Source organism: Heteronotia binoei, chromosome 7, assembly GCF_032191835.1.
Source record: "Heteronotia binoei isolate CCM8104 ecotype False Entrance Well chromosome 7, APGP_CSIRO_Hbin_v1, whole genome shotgun sequence".
Lineage (NCBI taxonomy): Eukaryota > Metazoa > Chordata > Lepidosauria > Squamata > Gekkonidae > Heteronotia > Heteronotia binoei.
The window spans coordinates 66,314,073-66,328,088 of record NC_083229.1 but is presented as its reverse complement, the minus strand read 5'-3'; the positions used below and the strand labels follow the sequence as shown (position 1 = coordinate 66,328,088).

At 47.9% G+C, this 14,016-nt stretch overlaps 1 protein-coding gene across 1 annotated transcript in view; it reads left to right on the top strand.

Annotated features, from left to right (window-relative positions):
* The window catches only part of XKR4 (XK related 4), a 264,972-nt gene that overhangs the window by 118,319 nt on the left and 132,637 nt on the right, over nucleotides 1–14,016 (top strand). The window lies entirely within an intron of this gene.

The window sequence follows — 14,016 nt, the reverse complement described above, 5'->3', positions numbered from 1 at the left end:
CTGAGCTAGCGGTCTGAACTCAGCCTATTTGTATCTTCTTCATTGCCCTCATCTATCTATTTGAATAATATCTTTCCACTATTTTGTCAGGTTATTATAGGCATACCAAATTAATTCAGAATTGTTTCTCTGATTATCAAAGGGCTTGTTCAGAAACAACTACATAAACATTAGAAAAGGCAAGTTTCCAGTATGGCAATAAGTTCAAGTGCATAGTGCATTTGGGAGTATAGTGTTGCCGGTAAGTATCACTGCAACAGTTCATTTGTATTTATTTATGTAATCCAGGGGTGGCTCTCCAGACGTTTTTCCTACAACTCCCATCAGCCCCAGCCATTGGCCATGCTGGATGGGGCTGGGAGTTGTAGGCAAAAAAATATCTGGAGAGCTGTTGTTGGCCACCCCTGAATAATCTATTAGAAAATGCATATGCCACCTTTCTAAAGACTTGAGTCAATTCCAAAAGTAAAATAAAACAATAAAATCCCATAAACACCATGAACAAGCCAGGGTGTAAAACGATATAACCCCAGCTCAAACAGAAAAACTGCTTTAAAACCAGTCTAAAAGAATAGTCAGCAGCCTAAATGATTGTCATAAAATAGCTCTCAGGATAGAAATAGACAATGAAGCAGTTTGAAAAATATAAAACCTCTCAGGTAAAAGCCTGGGCTAAAATAAAATGTTCTGGTGGGGCACCTAATGGACAGTAAGGTAGGTGCTAGTGGAGTTTCAAAGAGAGGACATACCAGAGATGAGGTACCACCACTGAGAAAACTCAGATTCTCATCATAAACCATGAGGGCCTAGAAATGATGATGAACCACATGCTATGTCCACCTCATCAGGCCTTACTAACTGATGTACTCCAGTAACCGTCAATGGTACTGAATCAACCCAGTCATCTTAACTCATAGTGGATGCAAGCAATTTTATCTGGAAACTGTACTGCAAAAGAATAACTGTAGGCGTATATGTTTTCCAGGTGTAGATCCTCAGCATTCTGGCATAAGAGCCCCACCACAACAAGAAAATCTCCCCTGGAAAGAACTGTAATGACACAGTGGTGGCAGAGAAGTAAACTTACTTCACCACCACCAGAGTAGGAGCATTAATGCTTCTCACGTGTTTTTGATGACATACACTTCTGAGTTTTCCTTCACTTGCTCTCTAACAACTACTCTATTATATCTTCATCTTAATCATTTAGTACACAAGTCCACAAACTTTTGGAATATTGAGAGAGAGGTAAGTGCCATGCCAAAATGTCTTCTGCAGGACATGAAGCCAAACACAATTCTCCCCTCATGACTTTGAAAAAGAATCACATGGCAACCATGCTAAACACATGAAGTTGCCTTATTTAGAATTGAGCCATTGATCTGCCAAGCTTGGTATTATCCGTACTTTGATTGGACATCCCCTCCTGGGAGGATAATAAACTTGGAGAAAGAGGAGGTGGTCTTCAGAACACTCATATCCCATCATGAAATTGCCTAAATTTGGATAAAGATATGTTTTGGAGTGCTATGAGTGCAGTTTCTTGATACCGGTAAATTTGTCTTTATTAGTTTTACAGAATTCTCTCAAATTCACATTCCAAATAAAAGAAGAAAAAAAAGCATATTAATTAGTCATTGCACATAAATATTTGTTCTGATTAAAAAAACATTCACACACAGCAGCTGGGGCTTCACATATGCAAGCCTTCTTTAAAAGCTGAAATTTCACCAAGTTGTTTGTCAAGTAAGGGGGAAATGGACTGAATCAGTTCCTTCCCAAAGAGCTGATTTGACAGGATTTTTTTTTTTAAGTTACACACGTGTTATTAGATAATTGTGCAGAACCACACATGCGGCACCTGTTCTCCGGTGGTCCCTGGTAGTGGGACGGTCCGAAACTGTTGGGAGTAGGCTCCTCCTCCGGAACAGGGTCATTGATCACTTTATCCGGCCTGGGGGAGGGGCCGCTCCCTTAGAAACTCTCCAGTCCAAACGGTCCTGTTGAGAGACAGGACGTGTTCGCTGTGCATTGGAGCACATTGATCCGAAAGATGAAGTTTTTTCCTAGTGAGAAAGTCTCTGCCTTCTGGTTCTTCAGCCGCAATGGCGGCGGGCAGAGAGTTTTTGCTGCCAGCGTTAGGTTTTGCCTAACAAAGGCGGCTCAACCAGCGGCTGCTGCGGAGAGCGAGGTGGCCCCTCCTAAGCCTGTTGAGGCGGGGGTGGGGAGAGCGGCAAGTCCAACGGTCCGGTCCCACGCAGCGCCGGTAGGCGTAGTGCAGACGACCAGGGTCCGGCTCGTCCGGCAGAGGACCTTTGGCGGTGTTATTCTGGAGAGAATGCCAAGCTTAACTTACTCGCTTGGTTAAAAAGGGAACTGAGCAAGGATTTTGCTCCTGCCCGAGGCGCTGCTGCGCCTGCTCCCTCTCAGAAGAGGAAGAGACAAGCAGTTTTAGACATTGCCACAGCTCCTACGGACCCAAAGAAAGCAAGATTGAGTATGAGCTTGGATTCTCCTAGTGATAGTTCTCAGGAGGAAGAGGAGGCTGACTCCTCGGTAGACTCTTCTGCAAAGGAGGAGGGAGAACTCTCTGAGGAGGAGGATGCTACTCCCTCTGTGCAGTCTAGGGTTTTCCCAGTGGAGTACTATTCTAAACTCCTTCCTAAGGTCCTTAAGGAACTGGATTTCACTACCACACCCAGAGAGAAGGCAGAGTTAGATCCTGACTTGCCTGCAGGTTCAGGAAAAATGATGCCAAAAGTGGGGGTTTCTCAGACTGGCGTGCCCTTGCCCACCCCCTTTTTTAGTTTGATTAAGGCGGAGTGGGAACACCCGGCTAAGCCAAAATCTAACCCACATTTGTTTTCTAAACTGTATGGGTTGAGTCCAGAGGCTACTAAACGTCTGAAATTGCCCCTAGTGGACGATCCTGTGAATAGTTTATTATCCACATCTGTGCTGCCCATGGATGCGGATGGCCTACCCAAGGATGCCTGTGATAGGCGGATGGAGCAGGCATTACGAAAAAACTTTGAAGCTTCGGCCTGGTCCATCCAGGCTTCTTCAGCGGGCTCGCTGTTTGCACGCGCGGTATATACATGGGCTTCTAATTTGGCATCCGCAGATAGTGATGTGCCAAAAGAGTTCAAGGATGAGCTCAAGAAAATAGCCTTGGGCACAGCATTTATCGCAGATGCGACTCTGGACGCTATGCAGTTGTCCGCTAGGGCAGTGGCTTGCAGCGTGGCAGCGCGCAGGAACGTCTGGCTTCGGACCTGGGATGCCGATGCAGCTGCACAGGCTAGACTGGCAGCTGTACCATTTAAGGGTGTTAGTCTCTTCGGGGACGAACTGGAACGCTTCCTGATTGAGGGGAAGGACAAGAAGAAAGTCTTGCCTTCTAAGAGGAAGGATTTTAAGTCTAAGAAACCCTTCCAGCCCTTTCGGGACTCTAAAAAATTCTCCCGGCCTGCGTCCTTTAAGCCTTTCCGAGGGAATTGGCAGTCTCGCAGTAGGGATGCCAAACCCTTCTCTAGCCATAGCGACAAGGGAAATAAGAGTGACTCCAAAAAGGGAGGGTCACAATGACTATGCCACAAGGCCGCAGCTGCTTCCTATCAGAGGGCGGCTACAGTTTTTTGCGGCTCAATGGAGGGCATCGGTTGCAGGGTGATCGACACGGTATCCAAGGGCTACGCTTTAGAACTGGAATTCTTCCCACGCCGGAGGTTTCGTCCAGTCCTGAGGAAGCAGGATCCGATCAAGCACCAGGGGATGCTGGGTGCTATCCAGCATCTACTGGACATCAGGGCTATAAAACCCGTACCCGTGACCCAGAGGGGTCAAGGGGTGTATTCCATTTTGTTCCTGGTGCCAAAGCAGAATGACGATACCCGGGCCATTCTGGACCTGAAATGGGTAAACCGATTTGTCAAAACCAAAAAGTTCCGGATGGAGACGTTGCGTTCCATTCTTTTGGCAGTGCAAGAGCGAGAGTATCTGACGTCCATCGATCTGTCCGAGGCCTATTTGCACGTGCCCATTCGACCAAGTCACAGGCGGTTACTCAGGTTCGCCTACGATGGGAGGCACTTCCAGTACCGGGCTTTGCCGTTCGGGCTCAAGTCTTCCCCGCGGGTGTTCACGAAGATCCTGGTGGCGTTGGTTGCTCATTTACGGATGGGGGGCGTGGCTCTTCATCCATATTTGGACGACCTCTTGGTCAGGGCCTCTTCGCACCAGCAGAGTCTGGAGGACACCGAGCGGACTGTTCAAGTTCTGCAGGACCACGGGTTTGTGGTCAACAGGACAAAGAGCAACCTTATCCCCACGCAAGAGATAGTGCATCTGGGTGTCCTGATCGATACTCAGAGACGCAGAGTGTTTTTGTCAGAAGGACGACAGGTGAAACTCAGATCCTTGCTGGAGGAGGTCTTGGCCCTGACTCAGGTTCCTGTAATGACTCTGGCAAAGTTGTTAGGGGTTCTGGTATCATGCCAGGATGTGCTGTCTTGGGCACGTTTCCATCTACGTCCCCTGCAATGCTTTCTGCTTCCTTATCAGCATGTGATAGCTCGCAAGTTGCACAGGCTAGTGTTTCTTCCACCAGAGCTGCGGAGGCAACTTCAGTGGTGGTTGGAACCATCCCGCTTTCAACAAGGAGTCGCTATGAAGGAACCACAGAGGATAGTGGTAACAACAGATTCCAGCCTCTCCGGCTGGGGAGCGCATTCTCAGGGGGCGATGAGTCAAGGTCAGTGGTCCCTGCTGGTGTCTCGACAGAGCATCAATCTGTTGGAGCTGCGGGCGATTCGCCTAGGGTTGTTACGCTTTCAGACGACGCTGCAGGGGCGTCACGTGTTGGTGAAGACAGACAACGTGACAGCCAAAGCCTACGTCAATCGGCAAGGCGGGATCAGAATCAAGAAACTGTGCATTGAGGCCAACAGCCTGCTGGATTGGGCAGAGAGGTATCTCTTATCCATAAAGGCGGTTCATGTAGCCGGGAAAGACAACGGGCTGGCGGACTGGCTCAGCAGACAGCGGCTGGATCAGACGGAATGGTCACTGGACACGGCAGTCTTCCAGTCTCTTCAGCGCAGATATGGCAGAGTGGCTGTGGACTTCTTTGCAACCGCGGACAATCGTCAAGTGCGACGGTTTTTTGCCAAACAGAAGGACAATCATGCGGAGGGCGTAGACGCTCTCAACTGCGACTGGCCGGACGGGCTTCTGTACGCCTTCCTGCCACTGCAACTGATTCCTCGGTTGGTGCACAAGATTCTTCAACAATCCGCGGAGCTGGTGCTGATTGCTCCCTTCTGGCCGAGCCGGGGGTGGTTTCAGGACCTCTTGCGGCTGTCGACGGAGAAGCCTTGGCGTCTTCCAGTATCCGAGATGTTACTGACACAAGGGACAGTACGCCATCCTCAACCGGACATGTTGCAGTTAACTGCGTGGAGGTTGAGCGGTCGCAGTTAGTTAAGTTGGGGTTTGACTCAACCGTGATTGACACTATGCTGGCATCTAGGAAAGGTTCTACCATTCGGGTGTATAATAACACTTGGCGGGTCTTTTCCAGTTGGTGTGTAGAAAGGGGCTGGGATCCCTTAAAGTTACCAGTCCGGAAGCTGTTGCTGTTCTTGCAAGAGGGCCTGGATAAGGGGCTGGCCATTAGTACACTTCATAGGCAGGTGGCAGCTATTTCGGCAGTGTGTGGAACTATGAAAGGGGGTTCTTTGACACTGCATCCGCACGTTAAACGTTTTTTAAGGGGAGTGTCCTTGTTGAATCCCCCTACAGCACATAGGTTTCCTACCTGGAAGTTAAATGTGGTGCTGAAGGCGTTGTGTCATGCACCTTTTGAGCCCATGGCCACCTGTAGTCTGAAGGATCTTACCCTTAAAACGTTGTTTTTAGTGGGGATTACTTCGGCCCGCAGAGTATCCGAGTTGCAGGCCCTGTCCGTGGATAAAGACCTTTGTACCTTCCATAAGGACAGGGTGGTGTTGAGACCTGATCCGACGTTTGTTCCTAAAGTAAATTCAGTTTTTCACCGATCCCAGGATGTGGTTTTACCCTCATTCTGTCCTAATCCCAAGCACGAGAGGGAAGAGGAGTGGCACCGGTTAGATGTGAGGCGTGCCTTGAGTTTTTATATAGATAGAACCAAGGACTTTAGGAGGTCAGAGTCCTTGTTTGTTTCCTTTAATTCTCCCTCGTTGGGAAAACCAGTTTCTTCTTCAACCCTGAGCAGGTGGTTGGGGCAGTGTATTTCATCTGCATATACAGCGTCAGGGTTGGAGCCTCCAGGAGGAGTCACGGCGCATTCCTTACGGGGAGCAGCCACATCTGCAGTATACAAGTCCTTCTCATCTCTAGAAGGCATCTGTAGGGCAGCCACCTGGAGTTCTGTCCATTCCTTCACCAGGCATTATAGGGTGGATAGGTGGGCATCTGCTGAAGCGGCTTTTGGTCGCAGGGTGCTACAACAGGTCATACATTGAAGGTAGAGGCTCCCACCCAGGGTACATATTGCTTTTGTATGTCCCAACAGTTTTGGGCCGTCCCACTACCAGGGACCACCGGAGAACGGAAGATTGGAAGCTCTTACCGTGAAGCTTCCTTCTTGGTGGTCCTGGAGTGGGACGGTCCATCCCACCTGGTGTGGTACCTTGCTCTAGGTGGATAGCTATGAGAGCTTGGTTGTGGGAGGTACTGGGGCACTGGTAGCGGAGGTTTTCTGCCTGGTTGCCGCTACTTCTGTTGTTTGCAGTTATTAAAATGGAGTTGCATCATTATGGTCTCCGTGTGGTTTGTTACCATGATGCAGAGTTTTGTTTTATAGATTTATGTCGATGGGGGAGCATGGCTGTTCTATGGACTGGAGAGTTTCTAAGGGAGCGGCCCCTCCCCCAGGCCGGATCAAGCGATCAACGACCCTGTTCCGGAGGAGGAGCCTACTCCCAACAGTTTCGGACCGTCCCACTCCAGGACCACCGAGAAGGAAGCTTCACGGTAAGAGCTTCCAATCTTCTGTTTCCATGATCAGTTCTCTAGTTAGTGACACTTAACATGGTACTGTGCCCACGTGGTCCCTAACCAGTTAGAAAATATTATGTATAGAAAATACTGCCAAGTCTGTCTGCTAATGATTAACTAAACAGATATAGTTCTTGTGCAACATTATAACTGCAAACTATCAACCTTAAATTCATGCCTACAGCCATTGTTACAGCTGAAGATCCATATGCAATTCCATCCTGAGAGGAATAGAGAAGCTTGATCATGGAATAGGAAAAATATACATCAGAGCTTCATTAGAATTGATGCTAAATATCTTGTGTATGTTCCTTCTGGCCTGTGTTATCTCTGTATCTAATAGTGATGTGTGGCCTCCATCTGTGGATATTTTAATCCATGGATTGGTGCTACACAGACAGGTTTTCCTGAAAACTTGGAGAAGCCCTCAGCATTGAAGAAGAATCTGAAATATTAAAAAAATATATATTAGTGAGTTTAAATTTGCCTCAAATAAAACAGTGTTGTATGAGCATGCAGAGACAAGACTCTTACTGTGATTTAAGAGAGCTGGTGGTGGTGGAAGCAGGGAGCCACTCTGACCCTAGCTACAGCTGAAGCAAATACTGGGAACCATTCACAGGGACAACTCCAGGCCTCCAGTGGTGGAGGCTGGGAGCCACACTGGGCCTAGCTATGGCAGATGCTAGAAGCCACTTCAGGCTGAGCTGCGACAGACACTAGGAGCCATTCTGGGCCTGGCCACAGCAGACGCCAAGAGCTACTATATATTTGGAGAGGCTCCCAGAAACTGCCACTGCTGTGGCCAGACTCCATTGTGGGCCTGAAGCCATACCAGGTTTGGTGATAGGGGAGAAGATGATATTCCTCCCCTCATGCTAGTCTTGCAGGCCATCTGCTTGTATTGGTATAAACATTTAATTTGCTTGTTGATTGATAGATTTAGGAAATATATATTCTTCCTCTCCAGAGACTTGCTAGAGGTAACTCACAAAATTTAAACAATACAATTAAAATGATAAAAACAACCACCATAACTGAGAGACAGTTTGGTATAGTTGTTAACAGTTTGGTATAGTTGTTAAGTGTACAGACTCTTATCTGGGAGAACCGGGTTTGATTCCCCACTCCTCCACTTGCACCTGCTGGAATGGCCTTGGGTCAGCCATAGCTCTGGCAGAGGTTGTCCTTGAAAGGGCAGCTGCTTTGAGAGCCCTCTCCAGCCCCACCCACCTCACAGGGTGTCTGTTGTGGGGGAAGAAAGATAAAAGAGATTGTGAGCTGCTCTGAGACTGAGTGGAGGGCGGGCTATAAATCCAATTTCTTTTTCTTCTTCTTCATAACATTATCCATGTTAAAACAAGCCAAGAGCCCTTTGGGACTTAAAAAGCACAAAAACATCATTGTGTGTGTAAAATGCAAGCAAGTTACAACCAACTTATAGTGACTCAGTAGAGTTTTCAAGGCAAGAGATGAACAGAGGTGGTTTGCCACAGCCTGCCTCTGTGCAGCATCTTTGGACTTTCTCAATGTTCTCCTATCCAAGTACTAACCAGGTTCAACCCTGCTTGACTTCCGAGATCTAACAAGATCGTGTCAGCCTGGCCTGTCCTGTCCAGGTCAGGGTAAAAACAGCATTAACCACCCTAAAATTATATCCATAAAACATGCTTATTAGAAATAAAGCAGCTTGAAAATACAGAGTAATCCTGCTATCATTCTGTATTTAGCTAATACAGTTTAGTTGGTAACTAGAATTTGAGGTGATTCTATAGAAGATTTTTAAGTCAGTTCATATGGTCAGCAGAATCTAAGTGGCAGAAATTTTCCCTTGATTTTACCATTTCAGGTTGCACATGGGAAGACTTATGACCCAGGGATAGTGTACATGCTTTGCATTCCAAAGGTATCAGATTCAATTCCGACATCTTCAATATCTCAGGTAGATCACTGCAAGTCAAGCAGTGCTGAGCTAAATAAACCAATGGTGAATATTAGGGATGGGCACAAAATTTGGCATGAACTTGTCCTGGTTCTTCCCTGAACATTTACTGGACTTTTGTCTGGTTTGGCTGTTTGGGCCATTTAAACCTAACAACTGAGTGGCACAAGTTCACAGCTGACCTGTTAGGTTTAAATGGCTGTGAGCCATTTCACTGGTCAGTTTTGCTTCTCCCTGCTTAGAAGCAGGGGAAGCAAAATGGGGCATTGAAATGGCTTCCAGCTGTTTCACTGGTGGATTTTGCTTCTCCCCACTTTGAAGCAGGGGGAAGCAAAACTGACTGTTGAAATGGCTAACAGCAGGCCTGCGCTAGGCAAGGAGATGCAGTGGCCCCCTCCCAAATCTGCTACACCCCCATTTCCAACCCAAGATGAGCTGTAGGAGACACGCCCAGGGTTGGGGCTGCCAGGTGACAATGGGCAACCTCAGTGGGTGTTGGTGAGGTGCTCCTGCTGGCAGTGGTGAGTAGCTGATCAGAAAGGTCAATGGGGAAGAAGCCTGAGAAGGACTCGGTGGGACTGGGAGGAGGAGGTTGCACTGCTGCATGGGCACATGGCATGCTGCTGCAGTTCTGGGGCAGGCTGGCTGGCAGCTCCTGAGCTCCAAGCTGCAATGGGATCCTGGGCAGTCCCCCACCCAGGGAGTGGGGAACTCAGTGCAGCTTGCTGGTATTAATGGCAGGAGGAGCTGCTGCAGCATCAGTGGCAGCAGCTGGCAGGTGGGTTGCACTTTCTCTGGCAGCATGACCAGTGTGGGGCACAGATTCAGTCCAGGGAAGGCACTGCTTGCTCAAGGTAGAAGTGAGCAGGGCAGTCTCTCCTCAGCTGCATGGCTCCAGTAGGCACGCCTCATCCTCTCCGCTTCAGCACCATCTCTGCCTCCCCCACCCCAATGCTCTCAGTGTCCCCTTGGATAAACTTTCTGGCTAAGGGCCTGGCTGGTATTAGACCCATCATTTTTGTTCCTTTGTCTTGGATGTGGGGCAGGAGTGAAAGGAATAATTGGTGTGCCCATCAGCTGTTAGGCTGAAATAGCTGCAAGCTATTTTAGCAACTCCTTTTGCTGGCGGGGGGGGGGAGAAATGGGGTGGGGGTTAATGGCTCACAACATGGGTGGACCTACCTAGTTTTTAGGTTTAAATGGCTGTGAGACATAAAACCTGTCAGTCTGACTCCCCCCTGCTTGGAAATAAGGGGGGGGGGATGAGAGGGATTGCTGAAATGGCTTGCATCTATTTCAGCCTAACATCTGTTTCAGGCTGCAATAGATACTGGCCATATTAGCAATCCCTCTTGCCCCCCTTCTGCTTCCTACCATGAGCTGTATGAACCTCCCGATAACCATATGAATGGTCATGGGAGGGTCACTGCGGCAATATGGCACAAACCTCAGTTCACAAATCACAACAGAGCAGTTTTTGTGGTGAAATTAGGGTCATGGGCAGGTTCATGCCCATTCCTCATTCTTTACCCAGCCAGAAATGTGAAGAGATTGTTACTGAAGTTACCAGTGCCTAAAATATGTTGGTCATAAACTAGGACTAGAAAATAAATTGGAAGTGGGTAAGTAACTTGACCATCAAGTCTCAGAGAATTATACAGTAGTACTATATTATCAGTCCTGAAAGAATTAACTGCTCTGTTTGCTTTGTGTATGTGTATAAAGGCACTACAAGATACAGACAGTATTCTCAAAATATCAGTACACTCCTTGCTGCCACTGGAAAGCCATCTTCCCTCAGTCTATGGATTTATAAAGTGTTTTTTTGGAAAAATCTTATTTACCTTGTCAGTTTTTCATCCTGTTGTTCCTGGCTGCAAATCCTCCTCTTTCAATCTATGGATGCATTAATAACCGGACTGCGCAATGGAGATTTTCATCAGGGAAATGCTGCAGTTACAAAGGGTTAAAGGACATTGCCTCAGTTCAAACCAAGACATCTACACCGCCTTTCCCATGCCTAGCTCCTATTTCCCATCATGACTTCTGTAGCTTGTGGGATAAAAATAGTGTAAATTAACCACTGTTGGGCAAGAGCATGGCATCACTTCCAGAGAAAACTTGTAAGTGACCTTGGCCCATGCTAGTAATCATTGGAAACTCTGTGGTTATAAAGGTAGATAGATAGTCATAAAAATTCCTCTATGGTAATAATCGCCAGAAACTATTATTTGTGATTATTCCTGCCATAGAGGAATTGTTATGGTCGTTTTCCTAACTACAGAGCTCAATAATTCTCATCCAGGAAAAAATAAACATAGTGCAATGTAAGTCATACTTGACAGTAGCAAAATAGCTACAAATGTTATCATGGGGTTTCGGTTTCTTGTACAGGGGAAGTTCACTCAGTCTCCTGCAGGGAGAGATCACTAATTTTGGATGCAAAAAAGGAAGGGTAAATTCGTGACCTGAGCTTATTTATTTCTCAAGCATGAATCCACTCTAGTCTGTATTTGGGGAATCCAGTTAATTGGAATTGTGCAAGCAGATTGTAATGTTTGATGCATAGTTTTTGATTTAATATATTGCTGCCTACCTATCCTTTGGGAGATTTCAGTGTACCAACATGAACAAGCAAACAATAATAAATATTCTATACAAACAAACCAGTGTACCTGTAAGAGAAAGCATAACTCTTCTGAATGTTAATGTGCTGAATGTTAGAAGAGCTGTTTGGATTGTGCTCATTACTAAAGGATTTGTTGCTCTGCAGTGAGTTATCATGTATCCAGCAAGCTTTAGCTTACAGTCATTTCTTTTGTTGTTTGGAAACTGATCCAGCCTTTGCTTTGTCACGTTTATTAAAGGGTTTAAGGGATTTTGCTAGTTCCCCCTCCCTCAGTCTTATTTGTTAGACTGTATAACCTTTGCTAGTTTTTAAAAGTGCAATAAAATACATGAATGGGGTGAAGTCTTCTTCTGTGAGTAAGGTATAACAAAGAGAATGTGGCTTTTTTGTCGCCTAAGACAGCATTTTTCAAGCTTTTTGGTGTGGCAACCCACAAACGCAAATTTATTTTATATAGGCTGGTTCCACACCTCTGGCTCACCCCATTCATGCAGACCCGAAAGTGAGCTGGCAAAAACAGGAGCGCCCTGGAGCATCCAGGCAGCACAGGTCTCCCCCCAGAACAGGAATGGGCTGTGGGCACCCTGGAGGAGCTTCCAGAGCACTCATGTGCCCATCTGCTGCTTCCTAGGTGTTCTCCCTAAGAGGCGGAGGACATCTTGGGTGTTTTCCCATGGTCCAATCAGGGAGTCAGGAACCTTAAAATCTTCCTCTTCCTGTGGCTGTGGGAACCACCCCCTCTCAGTTTATTTCCTGCCTCGATAGGGAGAGCAAGTGTTCAGGATAGGTTCCTATCCCTTTCTTTCTAGTCTATTAAAAAAAAAATCTTCCTCTTTCTTTCCTTTTTACTGTCTTCTTCTCTTTTAACTTCTGCACAGCTATCTCTTCCAGCCTTACCTTAACAGCCTTTCCAGCTGATTCTCCCCCCCCCCCCCAATACCTAAGAGGAGCGGCGCTGCGACAGCTTTGGGCACAAGGATCCAAGCCACGGTGTGAGGAGGAGCGCGGATGTCGTGTCAGGCGAAGCACGCCTTCCTAGATGAAGACTCGGCCCCTAGCACTTCGCGCTGAGCTGAAAGGCCGCTTTCCGGAGCCGGCATGACCGCGGGGCTTGCCTCGGCTGCTGGCAACGTGCCCTGTAGGGGCAGAGTGCAGAGGAGTGGGCGGAAGCGACACTAGTCGTCGTCAGCCGTGGAGGAGGCTTCCTCTTCAGGGCTCATTCCCAGCCCCGTTGGCCATGTTGACGAGCGCAAAAAGGCGTGAAAGGAGGCAGACCGGCAGTCTTGCAGCCTCCAGAGGCAAGGGCCCACCGATGGCAACCTCCAGATGGGAGACTTCGACTCTGATGACGCCCAGCCTGAGCAGGAAGCTGCGCAGACCTGCCAGCCCCAGAGGGGCTCGGGTAACGTACCCATGATGGGATCCTCTTTTATTTCAGAGTTTTTAGACTCAATACGACAGACTGTGGGCGCGGCTGTCAGGGTGGCTGCCCATAAAAGGCCAGGGCCCTCTAGATCACATTCTTCCTCCAGATCACCATCCCCCAAGAGACCCAGGGATCGAGCCTACCTTCCTAAGGCTCAAAAGAGGGCTTTAGTTAGTGACCACTTGGAGAGTGAGACGTCTCTTTATGGGGTCAGTCTGAGGATTCATATGGGGGAGACCTGGAGGAGCGTGAGTTCTTGTCTGATGAGGAGATAGATAGCATTTCTGTTCCAGAACCCTCCTCACGTTTTTTCAAGGCAGAAGAGTTCCAATCTCTCCTGGCTAAGGTGCTTTCTGCCCTGGACCTCCAGGGGTCTCCTGAGGAACAGGAGACTTCCAGCCCATTAGCTAATCCCAAAAATAAACCTAAGGGGAACACGGAGTTTTTCCCAAGATACCGGTCCTCTGATAAGGTTTTTCCCTTCCCAGAATTCATCAAACGCCAGTTAAAATCTGAGTGGGCCAAACCAAGCGCTAACAAACAGGTGCCCAATGTTGTTAAGAAGTTGTATGATCTACCTTCCTTTGCTAATGACATGCTTCAGGTGCCATTGGTGGATGCTCCAGTCGCATCCCTGCAGTCTCATGGGTTGCTAGCCTAGGACGGCCATGGCTCGGTCCGGGACAGCTGGGACAGAAAGATTGACCTAGCCTTGAAGAGGTGCCATGAAGCTACAGCCCTGGCCATCAAGGCATCCGCCACCGACTCGATAGTTTCTAGGGCAGCAATAGTCTGGATAAGGCGTTTAACTCAACTCTTACCAGATGCAGATAAACGGATCCTGGAGGGCACCAACAGACTTCTTCGGGCGGCTGAGTTTTCAGCGGACGCTTCTTTGGATGCTCTTACCTTTTCCGTTAGAGCGATGGCTTCAAACACCGTAGCAAGAAGGGGTCTATGGCTTAGGGCCTTGCCGGC